Source organism: Gymnodraco acuticeps, unplaced genomic scaffold (genome assembly GCF_902827175.1).
Source record: "Gymnodraco acuticeps unplaced genomic scaffold, fGymAcu1.1, whole genome shotgun sequence".
NCBI classification, from domain to species: domain Eukaryota; kingdom Metazoa; phylum Chordata; class Actinopteri; order Perciformes; family Bathydraconidae; genus Gymnodraco; species Gymnodraco acuticeps.
The window spans coordinates 3,272,017-3,289,279 of record NW_022990583.1 but is presented as its reverse complement, the minus strand read 5'-3'; the positions used below and the strand labels follow the sequence as shown (position 1 = coordinate 3,289,279).

General features: G+C 42.8%; 1 protein-coding gene across 1 annotated transcript in view; it reads right to left on the bottom strand.

Moving 5' to 3' along the window:
- galnt1 (UDP-N-acetyl-alpha-D-galactosamine:polypeptide N-acetylgalactosaminyltransferase 1) overlaps positions 1 to 15,985 on the bottom strand; it is a 47,317-nt gene extending 31,332 nt beyond the window's left edge. Inside the window, exon 1 of the mRNA XM_034228119.1 lies at positions 15,564 to 15,985. The gene's annotated coding sequence lies outside the window, so the exon portion shown is untranslated. The remainder of the gene's footprint in view (positions 1 to 15,563) is intronic.
- Between the last annotated feature and the right edge of the window lie 1,278 nt (positions 15,986 to 17,263).

Genomic DNA, 17,263 nt, shown 5'->3' with positions numbered 1-17,263 from the left:
GTGACGTCAACACTCTCGACTGCTGATTGGTCAGAGAGAATCGTCACAAGATCGTGCGCGAGATCATCCCTAGCGTCGCATATATATCTAGAAGCAAGCTTGCAGCATTTTTATACACAGCATTTTTGTAAACGGAGGAGCTACAAAAATGGCAACGTCAAAGAAAAGCACACCGTGGTCGACCGAGGAGGTGACGACGTTCCTACATCTCATTGGGGATGATAAAATCCAGCGGGAGCTCGACGGAACAACTCGAGGCCCAATCCCAAACTACGCCCTACACCAGGGGTGCCCAACCAGTCGATCTGGGAATCTCGATCGCGATTCCCAGTCGATCGCGATATGTGTCTAATAATAGAACAACAATATTCTGTTTTATCGTTAACATCCTATAACATAATCTTCCTGTGCCAGAATAATGCACTTGAACACATCAAAGCTTTGTGATTGGACGGCGTGACCCCATGTGTCGGGGCGTAGCTGGTGGGCAGTGGGCACTATTTCGCTGACGTTGTCCATGTCAACAGGAGTGACAGTCCGCACACACACAAGACCGCAATTATGGTAGAAGCAAAAAAGCCCAAAATATATAATTTTCACTCCGAGTGGGAGGATGATTATTTTTCTATCTATTCCAATTCAAAGTCCATCTGTCTCGTCTGCAATGCGAGCGTGACTTTATCGAAGAAGGGTAATTTAGGAGCGGCATTTCAAAACAGTGCACAAACGCTACGAGACGGAATTCCCTCCTAATTCTGCCCTACGCTCCCAAAAGGGGAGGGGCCTGAAAGGACAGCTACATGCACAGCAGTCCATTTTCACCAGGCCCAACAACAAGAGCAAGGCTGCTACCATAGCATCTTATCGTGTCAGTCACGTTCTTGCGAAACACATGAAGTCTTTCAAAGACGGCGAAGTTGTGTAAGAAGCATTCCTGGAGGCTGCCGACGCGCTTTTTGGGGACAGTAAAAATAACAGAAGCATTTCAACAGGTTTTTGATATAATAAAAACTCAAGTTAGATACCGTTATTAATCAGCTGTAAGTTTTAGTTTGTTTGAACTTATTCATTATAATTATTGTACAAAATGGTATAAGATAAAGATTATAGTCTATTATCAATTCAGGTTAAGAAACTAGTGTTGCTTGCATCCTATTTTAAAAAAGGCATTTATTTTTATACTCTACTAAATGCAACAAAAAAAGGGTTTGATTCTATTAATTGTGTCTTTTTTATTGCACTTTGGCAGCAGATTCCTGTGTAGCTTCAGATCTGAATTGTCTTATTAGTAAGCCTAATTTATACTTTTGTAGCAACACTACTCAGTTATATACAAGTAGAAGTGTGTATTTACCTGGTTGTAGGCTGTCAGTAATGGCTACGCCTCTCTATTTGGACTGGTAGATCTCGGCAGACTGGCAACTTTAAAAGTAGCTCTCGGTTCAAAAAAGGTTGGGCACCCCTGCCCTACACCCTAACCCCTACACACTCCCCCTCAGTGACGGAGTGAACTCTGTGGAGTGACACATGAGGCTCCCTCCTGTCAGATGGAGGGAGTAAATACAGCAGCAAGCTTTGGGACGGCCTCCCCTCTCTCCGGCAGAAACAGAAAATGCCGTAACTGTATGTAACAACGGTTTCAAATCAGCATCTCTTTGACAAAACTTTCAAATGAATAACTAAAATAAAACTCCAAACATCTTTAATTGTGTTACTTCTTTGTAAAGCTCTTTTAGTTTTAAACCTGATGTTTATAAGCTTCTTAGTTTTTGCAACAGTCTGTAAATACACACAACTTTATAATAAAATGCACACATTTACCTTTTTCTAGACTAAACACAGGTATGATCCTAAGTTAAAAAAATATGAGGTTATCATGAGGTTATTATCATCGCAATGTATCAGTGGATGTCAGTGGCGAACCGTGTCTATCACAACTGGACCTTCTGTAGACACACACACCCCCCGCCGCCCCCCCCCCCCGGCGTTATAATGTCCGTCTTTTCACTGAATTGTTGGCTTGAAAAGGGTACTCACAACAATTCCGTAACAACTTAATCTTCATCTGTTGCACTTGCCCTTTCAACGTTAAAAACAATAAAACGGCATGAATTGCTTTGTCGCATAGATCCTCGGTCTCGAGCTAGTTAATTAGCGGGCCTTCTAGAATACCCTGAACCGAGGGAAACTCTGAAAGAATACGCCCATTGGCTACAAATCAATTATGATTGGTTGATGAAACTGTCAGTCCAAACGTACGCTCTCATTCAGTGCAACGGCCAGGGCATTCGATCAAGGATGTAGAATACCTTGGTTGAAGGATATTCTACCCAGAGACCCAAAACAAGATCTGATTGGTTGCTTTCTTTTCTAACACAACACCACTGAAATGCGTAGTGCATGGTCCGAGAAGGACAAACAAATCAACACTGTAATATTACAGATCAACAACACAGATACGATTCTCATTTATTCATTTTATATACATTTAATTACATTTTATTTATATAATTAAATCGATTTTTTGTTTGTTTTATCTGAGTGTTCCAGGGTATTCTCTGAATACCTTGAAGGCCCTGACGGTTCGCCACTGGTGGATGTTTGCTGGAACTACTTAATGTGGCGGACCCTCCGTGCGAACAGAGGGGTAGTGTGTAGGGGTAGTGTGTAGGGGTAGTGTGTAGGGGGCGGTTTGGGATTGGGCCTTGGTCAGATGTGTAATGCAGAGCAAGTGAGCAGAGATGGACCTGTCCAAACAGTGAGCTGTGCCAGTGGAACATGACATTATGTAGGCCAACGCTACACTGAAACAAGGATCTAGAGGCATAAATACTGAGTCCACTTTGTCGCAGAGTTGGAGGATTGGTGTTGTTGTAAAGCCTCACAAGCTTCTGTTATAAAAACATCAGAGCATAACGTGAGCACCATTTTTACAACACCAGTTCTCCCTTGAGCATGACAATTACCATTCTCTGTAGAAATAAACCAATACAATCTGTTGGACTTTGTGCCAATACTGACCTTATTAGGGCGGATCAAGTATCGACCAGAAGTGAGCAATTCACTTGCTGCAGTGCGCTTGTTTTGATGTGGTAAGCCCTGAAACCTGGATACAAAAATGTTTGCTTAAACTGTCTAGCAGCATAACATTCATAAAAGAATAAACAGAATGAACATGTTTGAATGTTTACACTAAGAGTAAAGACTCTTACAGTGTAATGCAGGGAGGAAGCGTCACATTGATATTCGTCCAATCGCACAACCCTACAGCTGAACTTCTCTTTGCTCCAGCTGTGAGCGGCTGAGAACAAACGCAGCTAATGCAGCTTGGCAGCCACAAGGCTGGGTCCTCATCATCTCACCCTACCCTTGCTTATATCTCTGTGCTACAGAACACTCCCTGTTTATAATCCACCAAGTCTCCCACGCAGGCCTCTTTCCATTCAGTCTGGGTCGACGTAATTCCTGTCGTAAATCCAAAAGGCCAGTGACTGAGACAGACTAACAAATGCAGAGGTGAGGAGGAGCTCATGGGCGGACTCATTATGAAATCACTGCTAGAAAGCAAAAGTTATCTAGCAGCAAGCACAATTAAATCACTTTGCACACACATCATGTGGTTTATACCCGTCGGTGCCCACATAACACCCAGCAGGCTATAGTTGGCATGCTAAGGCTTGAGGCCACTGAGGTTTCAAAGCAGAGCCAAACAAGGTTGAGGAGCTCTGAAACAACCTTTGTTCTGCACAATTTAGAGGGCAGTGTGGGCTGAGCTTGAACTAACAGACAGTCAAATCAGTCCTTCACAATTCCCCAAGCTCAGCGTGAACACACTGTGACCAACCGGCCATGGTGAAGCATTAAACCCAACTGTTCCACTCTCTCTGCCGGAGAAACACAGAGAGATGAGAAGACGGAGAAACCGGGTAAGACTCGAAAAAAGTTTGTAAAGACTGAGTGATAACTAGAGTATAAAGTGTGTGTTCCCATCCAGGGTTTCTATATGTGCAGAGAGTCCAAAGATGGCATCTTTGCACTGAGCAACAACAAACAATGTTGTGCTCATCCTGTGCCAACTGCACCTTCTCACAGCCCTCCCTCGACCCCCTGCTCTGTCAAACACCTCACGTCTCCAGTGGTGTGGGAAAGGAAGGCCTGAAGGGGCCTGCAACCCCTCATGCACGCACACACACCAAATCCATGCTAAATAGGGACAAGAGGAAAGGCAACAAAAGATGACAACACCAGTTCAACATGGAACTGTAGCTGTAGCTCACCATTTCTGACAGCTTTCCAGGGGAAACCCAGGGAGGAACAGGAACGCCAGGAATAGCCCAAGGAGAAAATAGGTAAGAAGCAGCTCGCTCCCTGGACATACCAACCTGTCACTCTTATCCTAGAATAAACTTCTCCCTAAACAGCCTGTTTGGCTTTTCATAAAAAGGATGTGTTGTGGAACCTTTCTAGATATAGGCCTACTGTTTGTGGTCACAAAGGGAGACCTGGTAGGAAGAAGAAGAAAGAACGCCGATAGAACGGACAGATGAAAGGAGACTCGGACAGAGAGAGAGATATGCTTCCCGTTTACTGAAAGTAGAGAGCAGGATGCTGGATCACTGTTAACAGACCTGGCAGAGATGACACACTCGTTCTAGGAATGCCACGTGAGGAAAACTTCCTAGCGGGTGGTCAATTTGTTATAACACCGATGTTACTGATTACCGCAGACATTTTACAAGAAAATATATTCGTTGATGAAGCTCAAAAAGCTTACTTTGATCAATAACAGCTGTGTGGCCGTACTTTGAAGGTGGGCGCTGACCTCCTAGGAATGACCTTAATAGGTTTTTTATTTCTTTTTTGTATTTGAAGCTATGCCAGTGTGTGGCACCGGGCAAGTAGCCTCATTGGTGTGTGGCCAAAGACAGCACAGATTAACACACAAACTATATTTGTGTTTATTGGTAACATCTGGAGGCTTGTTATGCGTTCTTGGTTCTGAACCTCCCTGCTGTCCCTGCTCTGGCCAGCAGCCGTGTTAAAAAGATCAGGCTTAAGAGCGTGCACACTCCCAGCTGCGTGCTCGGATGCTCCCGGCAACATTCCCAATCCAGGAAAGACTTCCTCGCAATTTGACACAGCATGCAATCTTTTCCTCTTCTGTGGCATCTTGGCAATGTCTGGGATTAACATATTTGCTGTACTGTATTTTCCACATGTAGCACTTTACAAACAGCAGAGTAAGTACACAACTTGTGTATGTCCAAATATAATATAACTGGCTAGCTGAATGTGGCTAGTCACTGCAAGCGTATGTAATATCCAAAATGTCAGACTTCAACAAAGAATAGATCTGTTGTTCTTTCGCTGGAGAGAATTAAATGTTTCAGTCCCTCAATGGCACTCAGCAGCATCATGTAACATTCCTCTGTCCTCATTATTCCTCCTATTCAACAGGACCGGACCTTTTAAAGAGGTCTGATCTATTAGACTGTACAACTGACAATCAATAGCCTATTGGTTTCCACAAAATCACATTACTTGGCAAAGGTAAAAATACACATTCAACTTCACTTACAACTCCCCCACAAAGACACGCATCATCTTTTCAATTAAGCAGCACCTGACTGAGGTCATTAAAACATACACACACACACACACACACACACAACGAGCCCCGGGCATATTCTAGCTTTCCTGATTCAAATCTATTAAATTAGACATATTTATAATTTACTTTCTATCACTATGCCCCTGTGCACCCCAATTCTAATTCCCTATTCCATCTTCCTGATCTTAAAGAACAAAGGCTGCAGCGGCAACAAAAAAGGTTCAAGGTTCTCCCCTGCTTTAGGTTCAGGATTATATAAAAAAAACATTTCATTCATGTCATGATTATCGTGGCCAACATAAACCCTGTAATCCTCAAAATGTGCGTTAAACTCTTAAAACGGCACCACACACACACACACACACACACACACACACACACACACACACACACACACACACACACACACACACACACACACACACACCACACACACACACACACACACACACACACACACACACACACACACACACACACACACACACACACACACACACACACACACACACACACAACACACACACACACACACACACACACACACACACACACACACACACACACACACACACACACACACACACACAACACACACACACACACACACACACACACACACACACACACACACACACACACACACACACACACACACACACACACACACACACACACACACACACACACACACACACACACACACACACACACACACACACACACACACACACACACACACACACACACACACACACACACACACACACACACACACACACACACACACACACACACACACACACACACACACACACACACACACACACACACACACACACACACACACACCCTGACATTTGTGGCTCGTAGAATTGCAGTTTCTGAAAAACAATGGGTCTGTTGTTCTGCAGTCAATCAGCCAGAAGTTGATACTGTATCAGTGTGACCGGGCCAGAACAACTCCACTCAAAGAGTCCTATGACACACAAACACACAGACCCACACACATGCAAACAGACACTCAAGAGTAGCAGCCTGGTAGGAGATAAGGTCTTCGAGATGGATGGGTGTGTGTATACAGGCCCAGGGGGGGGCTGTACCTTGGTCAGGGTGAGCCCGGGGCAGATAGCTCGCTCTGTCACACGAGACAGAGCGCAGAGCTGTTACAGCTGGAGTCTGTCCTTTGTGCCCTCCGCAAGTGATCTCCTTTCCTCTAAATCCAAAACTTACAGAATCCATCCAGGGGACACATCGCCTACTGTTTTGAACAATGAATTAACTAAACAACCTTGCGAGTGCATACACACTTTTGACAGAGTAATCACATACTTTTTTCTGTTTGTGGAAACATTTGTGTTTGTTTGGGATCATAGAGGCAACTCTTGACAAGTAAACTGAACTTTTTTAACTCATTCACTGCTCTAATGGAAAGGAGTTTTAGAGAGCAAATCAAAACTGATTGGTGAGCCAGTAACTATAAACACAATTGACATTATATTAATCTCAAAGTCCTTTCACCTTCCATACTTGCTTGGTCTTAAAAATCTTTATCAGGGACAAAATGTATCACTATCAAGCGCAGTCTTTTGACATGTGCTTTGCAAGAAAACAAAAGTGAAAGCACTGAACACTAATTAGGAACCAATTAGGAACTGTTATCCAGGAACAAACCGGGTGATCTCCTTCTGGAAGAAAGCAGAGAGATATGGAGTGATACATCTTTAGGGGACGGGTGGCGCAGTGGTCTGTGCATCTGATCATCAGATCAAGGGGGGGTGCTGGGGAACTCCAGTTCGAAACCCGCTCCTGCCGCCACTGCGTCAGGCCGTTGTGTCCTTGGGAAAGACACTTCACCCGGATTTGCTCCTGTGGGTAATGTCCACAGTACATGTATGATATCAATGTGTACTTGTAAAAGCGCCTCGATGACTTCGAGACGTGAAGATGGACGGTGTGGCGCAGTGCGCTGTGCAATGATCATCAGATCAAGGGGTGAAACCCGCGTCTGTAAAGCCGTTGTGTCCTTGGGCAAGACACTTCACCTGAACTTGCTCCTGTGGGTATTGTCCACAGTGAAATATGTGTATTTGTAAAGCGCTTTGAGCATCTGGAAAAGCGCTATAATAAATGTAAGGAATTATTATTATTATCTCTATACATCCTCCCTGGGCTTTCTTGTTTTAGCAGCTCTGTGGGTAGAGCAGCTCAGTGACTCAGTATTGCCTCACAGCAAGAAGGTCCTGGCTTTGAACTCTACAACTACCTCACTATGGGGCTGAAGGGGGGTGACAGTGCACTCATGCTGCCGTTGTCCTTGACCGAGGCACCAGCATTAGCACTGGTCTTCCGCACTCTGCTTGCCACCCTTTAAAAAGTAATGTTTGGTCCCCACTGAGATCAATAAAGAGCAACATGGCCACCATGCACACACAAAACAACCTTCCTTTAATTGACAGCATAAAGAACTCTAACTTTGAGATCTTAATTCCCTTGTCATTCAAGTCTTAAAAGATAACACGGTTGGATGAAGAAGGCAACACACTCACACACATTGTCAAAGACATTAAGAAGATGCTAAAAATATAATTCAAGGCTGAATTTTAGAGACATATGTGTGTAAGCGTGTGAAACACAACTGTTTCTCCATGAGTCAGCAAAAATTGGGACATATTCCACTACCTTCTATGGCGGGTTTGGGGGGGGATGGGCAAGGAGCCGGCCCTGTCGCTATGGAAACTGTCTTTTCCTGTCGGGTCATATCTCAGAGTGAAACAGATGCTGTGAGCAACATACGGACGCATGATCAGCAGCACAATCTCACAAAGACGGGAATTGTTGGAGCTCAGCTGAACACGGAGTATAGTGTTACTCAATGCAAGGCTGTTCTGTTGCCTGTTTAGCTTTGTGCTATCCAAGCACAGGTAGTACTGTTTGGGAAGTCAACACTGTCATTGGATGATATCAGTAGTAAGCCAACTTTGCTTGCAACAACAAGTCAAATTGCAAATCCAATTGGATTTCGTTCAAGCTATTAAAGTTGCAATGACATGTTCAGGTGTGGAAAAGACGTGGAAATAGGATTTGGCTATTATCCTGATGACCAAAATTACTAGGGATGCTCCGATCAGGGTTTTTGGGGCCGATCGCCGAAATCAGAATCGGCCGATACCGATCGCCGATCCGATCACAGTGTGGGTGGGGCCTATGGGGATCTTCCATTTAAAGTGATGTTTAAAACTCAGTTAATGGGGCTCATTTTTATATTGCTTCAGTTTATAATCGTAACGGATCGAAAAGTTCAGATTCATTTTTCAATACATGATGCGCTTCCACAAACAACCAACATAATTATTACATTCAAATGAAGTAGATTATTCAAGTTTACATTAACTTTGAGCAAGAAATGAGCGGAAGCACTCTCCTTTCCTCTCTCCCTCTGCTGACAGCCCGTCAGTATCGTCTCATGTAGCTCACTGATCCAGTAATGAGTGACCCGACAGTGAAGAATAAATATATTTATAATTAGTTTAGCTTGTTCCAGAGGTAGATAAAACAACTAAGTGTGTTGGGTCTAACTTGAAGTGTGTTTCACCGGTCAGTCACCGCGGGCGGAGCTACAGGTGATCCAGGAGAGCTTTCTAACGGAAACTCTGTTGTGTAGAATTATATATTTGCTATTCCATTACCGTTGCTGTTATTTCTTTTGACTTCTTGCTGTCTCTGCTATAGGGTTCCTGCCGTTTAAATGTGTCACTAACTGTCAACTGAGTGGATGACAGAGTTTTTACTGACTTGGCGCTGGCTTGCCTTTCATACTCGCCGTATTCTTTGACGTGACGAACTCTCAAATGTCTAATGAGGTTTGTGGTATTCAATTGTCGTTGTTGCGTTCCACCACGAGGGATTTCTGCTTCACACACGTTGCATACCGCTATTTTATTGTCTTTTTCGGACACCTTAAAATACTGCCAGACTGGTGAAGCCATTTTGGCGAGCTTGTATTGCCGCGCACAGAGAAAAGTGTCATGTATTTGACTTCATGTGATCGGCTCTCCTGATCGGCCTTTATAGAGAGCACCGATCGATCGGCCGAGAGTGAATATCGGCCGATCGATCGGAGCATCCCTAAAAATTACCATATTTTTTGTCTTCACTAACAAACGCAAGATTCTTGTGCATTTAACTCACTCTCAGAATATTCATGTGCCCAAAAAAAAAACACTATACATTTTGATTTGTGTATTTCTGATCTACTTGTTGGGTTTGACTTTCCTTGCTGATCAGACTGTTTTTTTTTTTTTAAACCTTCATTTTCTCAAGGGTTTTTTGTCCACTTGGGGGAAAGTTTTAAACACCACACTGACATATAAAGTTTTAATTTAAGAAAACAAAATAGTTAGCAAACACTTTCGTACGTGTAGTCGTGTTCCTGGAAACCTGGTGAATCGAACTCTTCTTGAAGGCGCTTCAAACATTAACACAAAAAGCTCCTATGGTATCATTCAAATGGCACAACTTCGCTACGTGTGTTAGACTAATCATTGTAAATACTTAAATGTTTCTACCATGTTTTCAATGACAACATGAAGCAGGTTATAGTTTCTCGTGAGAAAGTCATCCTTCATTTGCTGGAATGTGGATCACATGCATGTTGAGACTGGCTCATTCAAAATATTTATGTATTCCAATCCAAAATCATGAATCAGATATTTGAGTTATTTCCAGACAGCTTTATGTTTGACTGGTTGCAAAGTCAACACTGGAGGAAGAGGTTGTGTAAATAATAAATCAAATGTAGTATTTGCTGCTGAACTCTTGAATCCCTGCACATTTCACACCTAAGCTCCTCTGTCCAGTGGTGAAAAGTGGGTCATTGTTAAAAACATGCTTTCCACTTCATTTGGAGACGCAGCTTTTATTCATATTGGATTGAAGTTATGTGTGATCTTTACCATATTGTGCAATCATTCAGCCTTGTACTTTGCTTATATTACTGTCAACGTATTACCTCATGAAGTCACTCAGCAATGCAGGGACACAGGAAAGCAAACTGAGAACAGAAATAGATCACTAAGTCCTTGTCAGAGGAGAACCAATGCAGAAAACAAGAGACTGCAGCTACGAGATGAAATACACCTCTGCTGAATACTGGGCTAAATCATATTTCCTTATCATTAAGCCGGCAGAAACACTGAGTCCATCCAGCCGAGACACACTCAGTGTGACAGTCTCTGAATCACCTGTAGAGGCCCTGTATGCGGTCTAAACATAAACACATCTAAACATGTTTCCTTCACAGCTTTACAGAGTTTCAGTTTCCAGCCACGTTGTTTATAAGGTGTCAAAGTGCAGTGAACAAGGCGGGGGCATGTTACCTCAAAGAATGACAGAATAGCAAAGATCACACTGTGTCTGTGAATCTGTGCATTAACGCACACATACCAAAAATCAATACCAACAAAAGCGTACACCTACAACGAACACACATGCACACAACCGAGGTTCGTGTGAGCGCTGGCCTTTAGTTGGTTTCAGCCTGAGAGGGAGCTGGCAAGACTCCCTGGTGGCACTGGCTGACCCACTTCTGTGCAACTCTATCCCTAATGTGACCCGCTGTAAAGCCAGAGGACACACACATATGCAAACACACACAGCTGAGATTGAGAGGACTGAGAGAAATAACTAAATGCTGTTCATGGCTATCTCTCTCCCTCTTTTACTCAACCTCCTCTGTTTTCTGTTTCTCTCACTTTGTCGGAAGACCAACCATTTAGGTCTGTGTTATCTCATCTAGCTAAACTACATCCGGAGTGTTTCTGGAATATTAGGCTCCCAGTTTCCAGACAAAAAGTCAATCTAAGCAAACTAAAACAGAAAAAGAAGCACACCCAAGCTTACTTTTACAATAAAAAATAAAGATAAATGAATATAAATAATCACACAGGGGTTGTTTCTTGCATGTGCCCCCTACCTCTCTATCCCAACAGTTCCTGTCACTCGTAACTAGGGATGGGGGTATCGTTAGGATTTTACCGATACCGGTATTTTTTCGATACTCTTATCGATACTTTTTAATAATTTGGTGCTCAAAATTATAGACATGATTACAAGATGTGAAGATTAACCAGTCATTTTATTGTAATTTATTTGTATTTATTATTTAATGTAACTTTTTCAATGTCATACCAAGCAGGTATGAGTGTGTGTGACAGTGTGTCTCTGGAAGGGGGGCGGTAATTAGGGGCAGTTCATAAATCCATGTAAACATGACCATTATTCAGTTAAAACAAGATGTTTTCTTGGTCTTTCCTGGCTGCTAGTTCAGTGAGTTTTGTTCGTACAGCGATGAGACTTACACCAATGGAATCAGCTTTCATGTGATATGTTGTTTGTGCAGATAACATGACGAAGATCGCTTTTGCCAGCTATGTGCTAAAGTAGCCGTTAGCCCAGAATTGTTTAAACTAAGGAAGTAGCATAATTCATATATTGATAGTAGCACCGTTTGTCCAGCGGCTTAACGGTATACCAATACCGTCCAATCAGGTACCGGTACTGACTTAGTACCGCTTCTCGATACCCATCCCTACTCTTAACTGTCTCTGCTCTAATAAGGATAAAAAAAGTTTTAAGTTATGTCAATGCACATATCAAATTATGATATCTTTGGTAAACAAATCTGGTTATTGCTGCACTGCCACATTGCTAAAACCCATTAATGCAAAGTGTGGAGATAAGTCTCTCTGATGCGTGCCGTGATCAGACGACATTATTAAAAACAAAATCCAGTAAACAAAACTCGGTAATCAGATGACTTAGAGCTGATTGTGAAATGTGTTCTTGTGAGAGAAAAATTTGATTAAAGAGACAACTTTAAAATAAACAAGACATTTCGTCAGCTGGCAAAGATAAGAGAAGAGGTATCACGACGCTTGCGCTAGTCTCTCTACGACAATACGTGTTCTTTTGAATTGAAATTTCATTTCAAGGTCTAAGCCTTTCAAGTCTGATTAAATGTTTGTCTATTATTTTCCTTTAATAAGAATTTTAGGATTAAACATAAACAAACAACAATCCATAAATCTGTCAATCTTTAGATTAATCACTTATTTTGTTGATCTAAAAAATGACTGATACGATAGTCAAAATTGCTCATTATATTTTGTCTCGCTCAAGTTGATGTTATCAAACATCAAAAGCTTGTCCTGAATAATAATACAGAGAAAGGAGACAGAGACAGCATCAATAGTGGGCTATTTTAGCTAGATAAATTGACTAAATTGCATTTCAAATCACTGCTCATTCATTTCACATGTCTTAAGTCTTAGATTTAGGTTGCAGATGATCAGATGTGATAAACGGCATAACAAAAAGCGTGAGTACAAGAAATTCAGCACACAGATCTGTTTCTGTGCTTTGCAGCTAAAAATACCCAGCAGCCACTCAGACAAGCATATTGCTCTGCTGCTTATGTCAGGTCTCAGTGGCAGGCAGAGGCTTGATGTTCCACTGTCTATTTATATAAGCAACGTCCACGTTCCAAAGCAGGGTGACCTAAGTTTTGGGGTTGGCAGGAAGACGATATATGAGCTCTTCTTCTTGCAAGCTATGTGTCCAGTGTGTGTACATGCATGTGTCTGTGTGTGTTTGCTTGTGTGTCTGATCCGGCCATAGTCTGGAAGGAGGAACAATGGCATTCCTGTGCTCTGAGCTCCAGGTGGCTGTGGAAACCCAATCCCAAACCAAGCCTTGCTGGCACACAGAGTGCCGGGAACGCCGAATGCTGCTGCCTCTCTCCGGAGACATGGGCCAGAATAGAGCTATTGTTCCTGAGCAGCTCGGAGCAATAAATGCACCACAGCCACACTCTATGGCGAGCACATACATTCATAAATACCAATACACACCAACGCTATGGATAGCAGAGATGTTTTACCTTTACATGTTTCACTTTCAGTTTAATATACTTAATAAAAGAATAATTAATTTCTACAAACACAACAAAATGTAAGTAATCTTTTGTGCACAGGCTTTATAATTGGGAGTTTTGTGCACATTAAACTAACTACATTCCCAAGCATACTATTATCATGATTATTACCACCTGTATTTCCATTACACAGTGGAAGCACACACAACCTTATACTTACACTTGCCCTCTATATGAGCTCAAGCCACAGTGACGTATCTTAACACACAAACATCTTTGTAGTCTTATACATGCTGAGGGCCCTCAATCATGTGATTCATGTCTTATACAAGAACCTAATTTTATCGTAATCTAAATACTCACCTTTAACTGAATTTGTGTACTGAAGATTGGCCAAAATGTTCCCAGTTTGCAAAACTCCCAAATTAATGATGGAAGAGAGGGACACATACATAAAAGCAGGCACATCTGCTGAGGCTTGAATACACACTCAACACACACATAGCAGGAAACGCATCATGCCGACTCCACGGCCTTGAATTGAGGAACATGATTCATTTCCTTCCAATGCTGGACAGTCATGCCTTAAAACAGGGTTGAGTTCAGATTTACAGCTCTGAGGCTGGGTCGCGAACATGGAAACAAATCTGAAAAAATGCATGTGCTGAGAACTTAAAACATATACAATTAAAAGGCAACAACCACTATATTTTACGATTCTGACCTACATGGTCATGTCAGTGCTTCCATTTACGTAGTTTAACTGCACCACACAGATATTCCTGTGATCAAAGCAATTAGCCTTTGTTCTGGCAACTTGGGACCAATGCTACAGGTAGCAGAAACAGAAGCTTCCCTCCAGCTACACAGGATATTGTCCTACTGCACAGTACTGTACAGGCAGCCACACACACTGAATAAATAATACATGCTCCTCTTTTCCCTCCCTTTAAGGAACATGACAGATTAATTTAATTGGTTCCCCGTCTACATCTTCATGTGCTCTGCTCTGCAACTGAAGGCTCTTACAGGCTTGATAGTGAATACATTTGTATTATCTCTTGACAAAATTACAGCATTGTTAATGCGTGCTCACTCATGCACGCTCATTCTCTCCTCTTTCATTCACTCAATGAGTCTCTTCACACACAACCAGGCCACACATGCTTCAACCAAACCCTATGAAAAGGTCTCTTATGATGAATTATATGAAATGTGATTAACCTCTGTTCAACTGAGCAGGAGGGCCCTCAGTATCTGCAGCCATACAATGAAGGAAAGCGGTTTCATCTGGCCACTAGTTATTTACCTCCTATATGCATCAGACACAGACAAATCACACGACCTCTATCAGGAAACAAAAGACACAACAAGCAGGGGTTGAATACCAAATGTGCAGCTCGTCTTTCCAGGTTGTGTTGCAACACTAAGAAAGGTTCAGAGATAAATGAGGAAACGTCCACCAGGAAGAGAGTACATACAGTCCATATAGCAACTATTATTCCTTTAAAAAGGGTGCTTCTTTTCATTTTCCGTATGGGTGGTTTGCTTGTAAGGAAGTATATCTGATAACTGTCCTAACCGTCATTTGCATAGACCGTTAGAAAAACTAACTGCAGTCAAATGCGGCATGTGTGAGACAACGTGAACCTGGCAATGGCCCATTCACCACAGCGACAGAGTAGACGCTAACGTAGGATGAAAGTATGAATGAGGGACGGTTTTATCGACAAACGATCCGTTCTTTTATGTAACACACTTCAGACTGGTTGGGTATCAACAATGGTCGAGTAAATAGAAACGAAGTAAAGTGAAAAAATGTGTGTTTAACCGTGACTCGCATCCCATCCCCGTTGCTTGGCTGCTCCTGTCAACAAGAGCCCCTCAACCATAGCGCCAGTCTGCAGCTTGCTGATAGATAACGATAGAGCCTCACTGCCCAGAAACCAGCCAGCGTTTGACAGTGTGCCTGAAAAAACACAAGTATACCAGTGTAATTCACGTGTAATGTTCGCTTACCTTTGGGGACAGGGCACCTCCTTCCACCACTGTGGCGCAAGACACCGCAGTCTAGCTACGAGACAGAAAACTGACGCCAGTACGGTACAAAGTATCACGGCTAAGTTAGCGGGCTAGCTAGCTTAGCGAGCTAACGATGGGGGGAGTGTGGTCCTCTCCGTGTCGTCGAGAAAAAACCCGAAACAACCAAGCCGGGGATGATGTGTTTCTCACGTTGAATGCGGCCACAAGAGCACCGTCCAGTATCAAAAGGCGGTATAAGGGGGGACATCCATTAGGGAAGACCGTGAATATGATAACGGTTCAGCCGGGAGTAACGCTATGCGCTGCGGTGTCTCTCTCCGGGCGGACGCGCTGCCTCTGCCTGCTGGCCTGAGAGAGAGAGGAGCTCCGCTGCTGATGTGCGGAGCAAACAGAGGCAGCATCACTGCTGCTCATCCCTCCCTTCACTACCCCGACCCGGAAGAAATGCTATTTCTGGTTCCATCCTCTTTTTAACATCGTCCAAAAATGTAACAACTGCAACACCATGCTGCTGAGGATCTATCCTTTGCCAACAAACATAATGATTGCAGTGTTTGATTTAATATAGTTGACAATAACAGATGTAGCCTTAAGAATGACAATGATGAAGGCTGAGCTTAGTCATTTATAATCATTTACCATCAATTACACCAACGATCAAGTTAGAAATCAGAAGTCCAACAGCAAACAGTCAAATAGCATAGTATTTGCCAAGCAAACATCATAAATCACTAGAGGGCAAACTGTGCAGTATATCTTTTTAGAAGCAAAGCATTAGACGTTTTAAACTGCAAGGATATAACCTCCTGGGAGGCTGCTGCTTCTTGTTGACAAGGCTTTTTCAATATAGATGAAAAATAATCATAACAATTTCATAAGAGTGATGTTGCCAAGGTGTTATGAAAGAGTAGGATGACCTAACCCTATAGCTCTAAAGAGGTTGCAGATTGACACATTGCTTTGAAGAGAAATTAATTGTGTGCCCTGTGAGTAGTGTTTGTCTCTAGTATGTAGTAAGTATGTTTGCCTGGTGTAATGAAATAATGTAAGACACGTCAACATCAACATAAAATGAAGGTCCATGACATCCACCTTGTTGTGTGTGTGTGTGTGTGTGTGTGTGTGTGTGTGTGTGTGTGTGTGTGTGTGTGTGTATGTGTGTGTGTGTGTGTGTGTGTGTGTGTGTGTGTATATCACTACTGGCTTTTCACCAAAAAAAGCAAATCTTGAAAGGTCCTGCCCCCCTCCCTATGAGCCCAGTGGCCGTCTGCGAGACAGCGAGACACAGCGAAACCAGCCCGAACACAGACACACACACACACACACACACACACACACACACACACACACACACACACACCCGCAGCCTGGCTGGGAGTTTGTGTGTGCTCACACACTGACTGCAAAATTAGTTTATGTGTCTCAGGGCATCTTAATATTTAAAAACCTAATAATGTGTTATACCAGATTAACGGGAAGAATCTCAGCTAACTGACGATACAAACAATTTTTACCAAAACAAAACACAAGTCTCTTAAGAAGCATCTAAATGACCCCTGAGCGAAAAAATGCTAACGCACTTTGGCACAGAACCCTAACCCAAGATAAAGATACCCTTATTACTTATCGTAACTGCACATACAAGATATCCGATTAAAGCTGAGACTCCACAGATT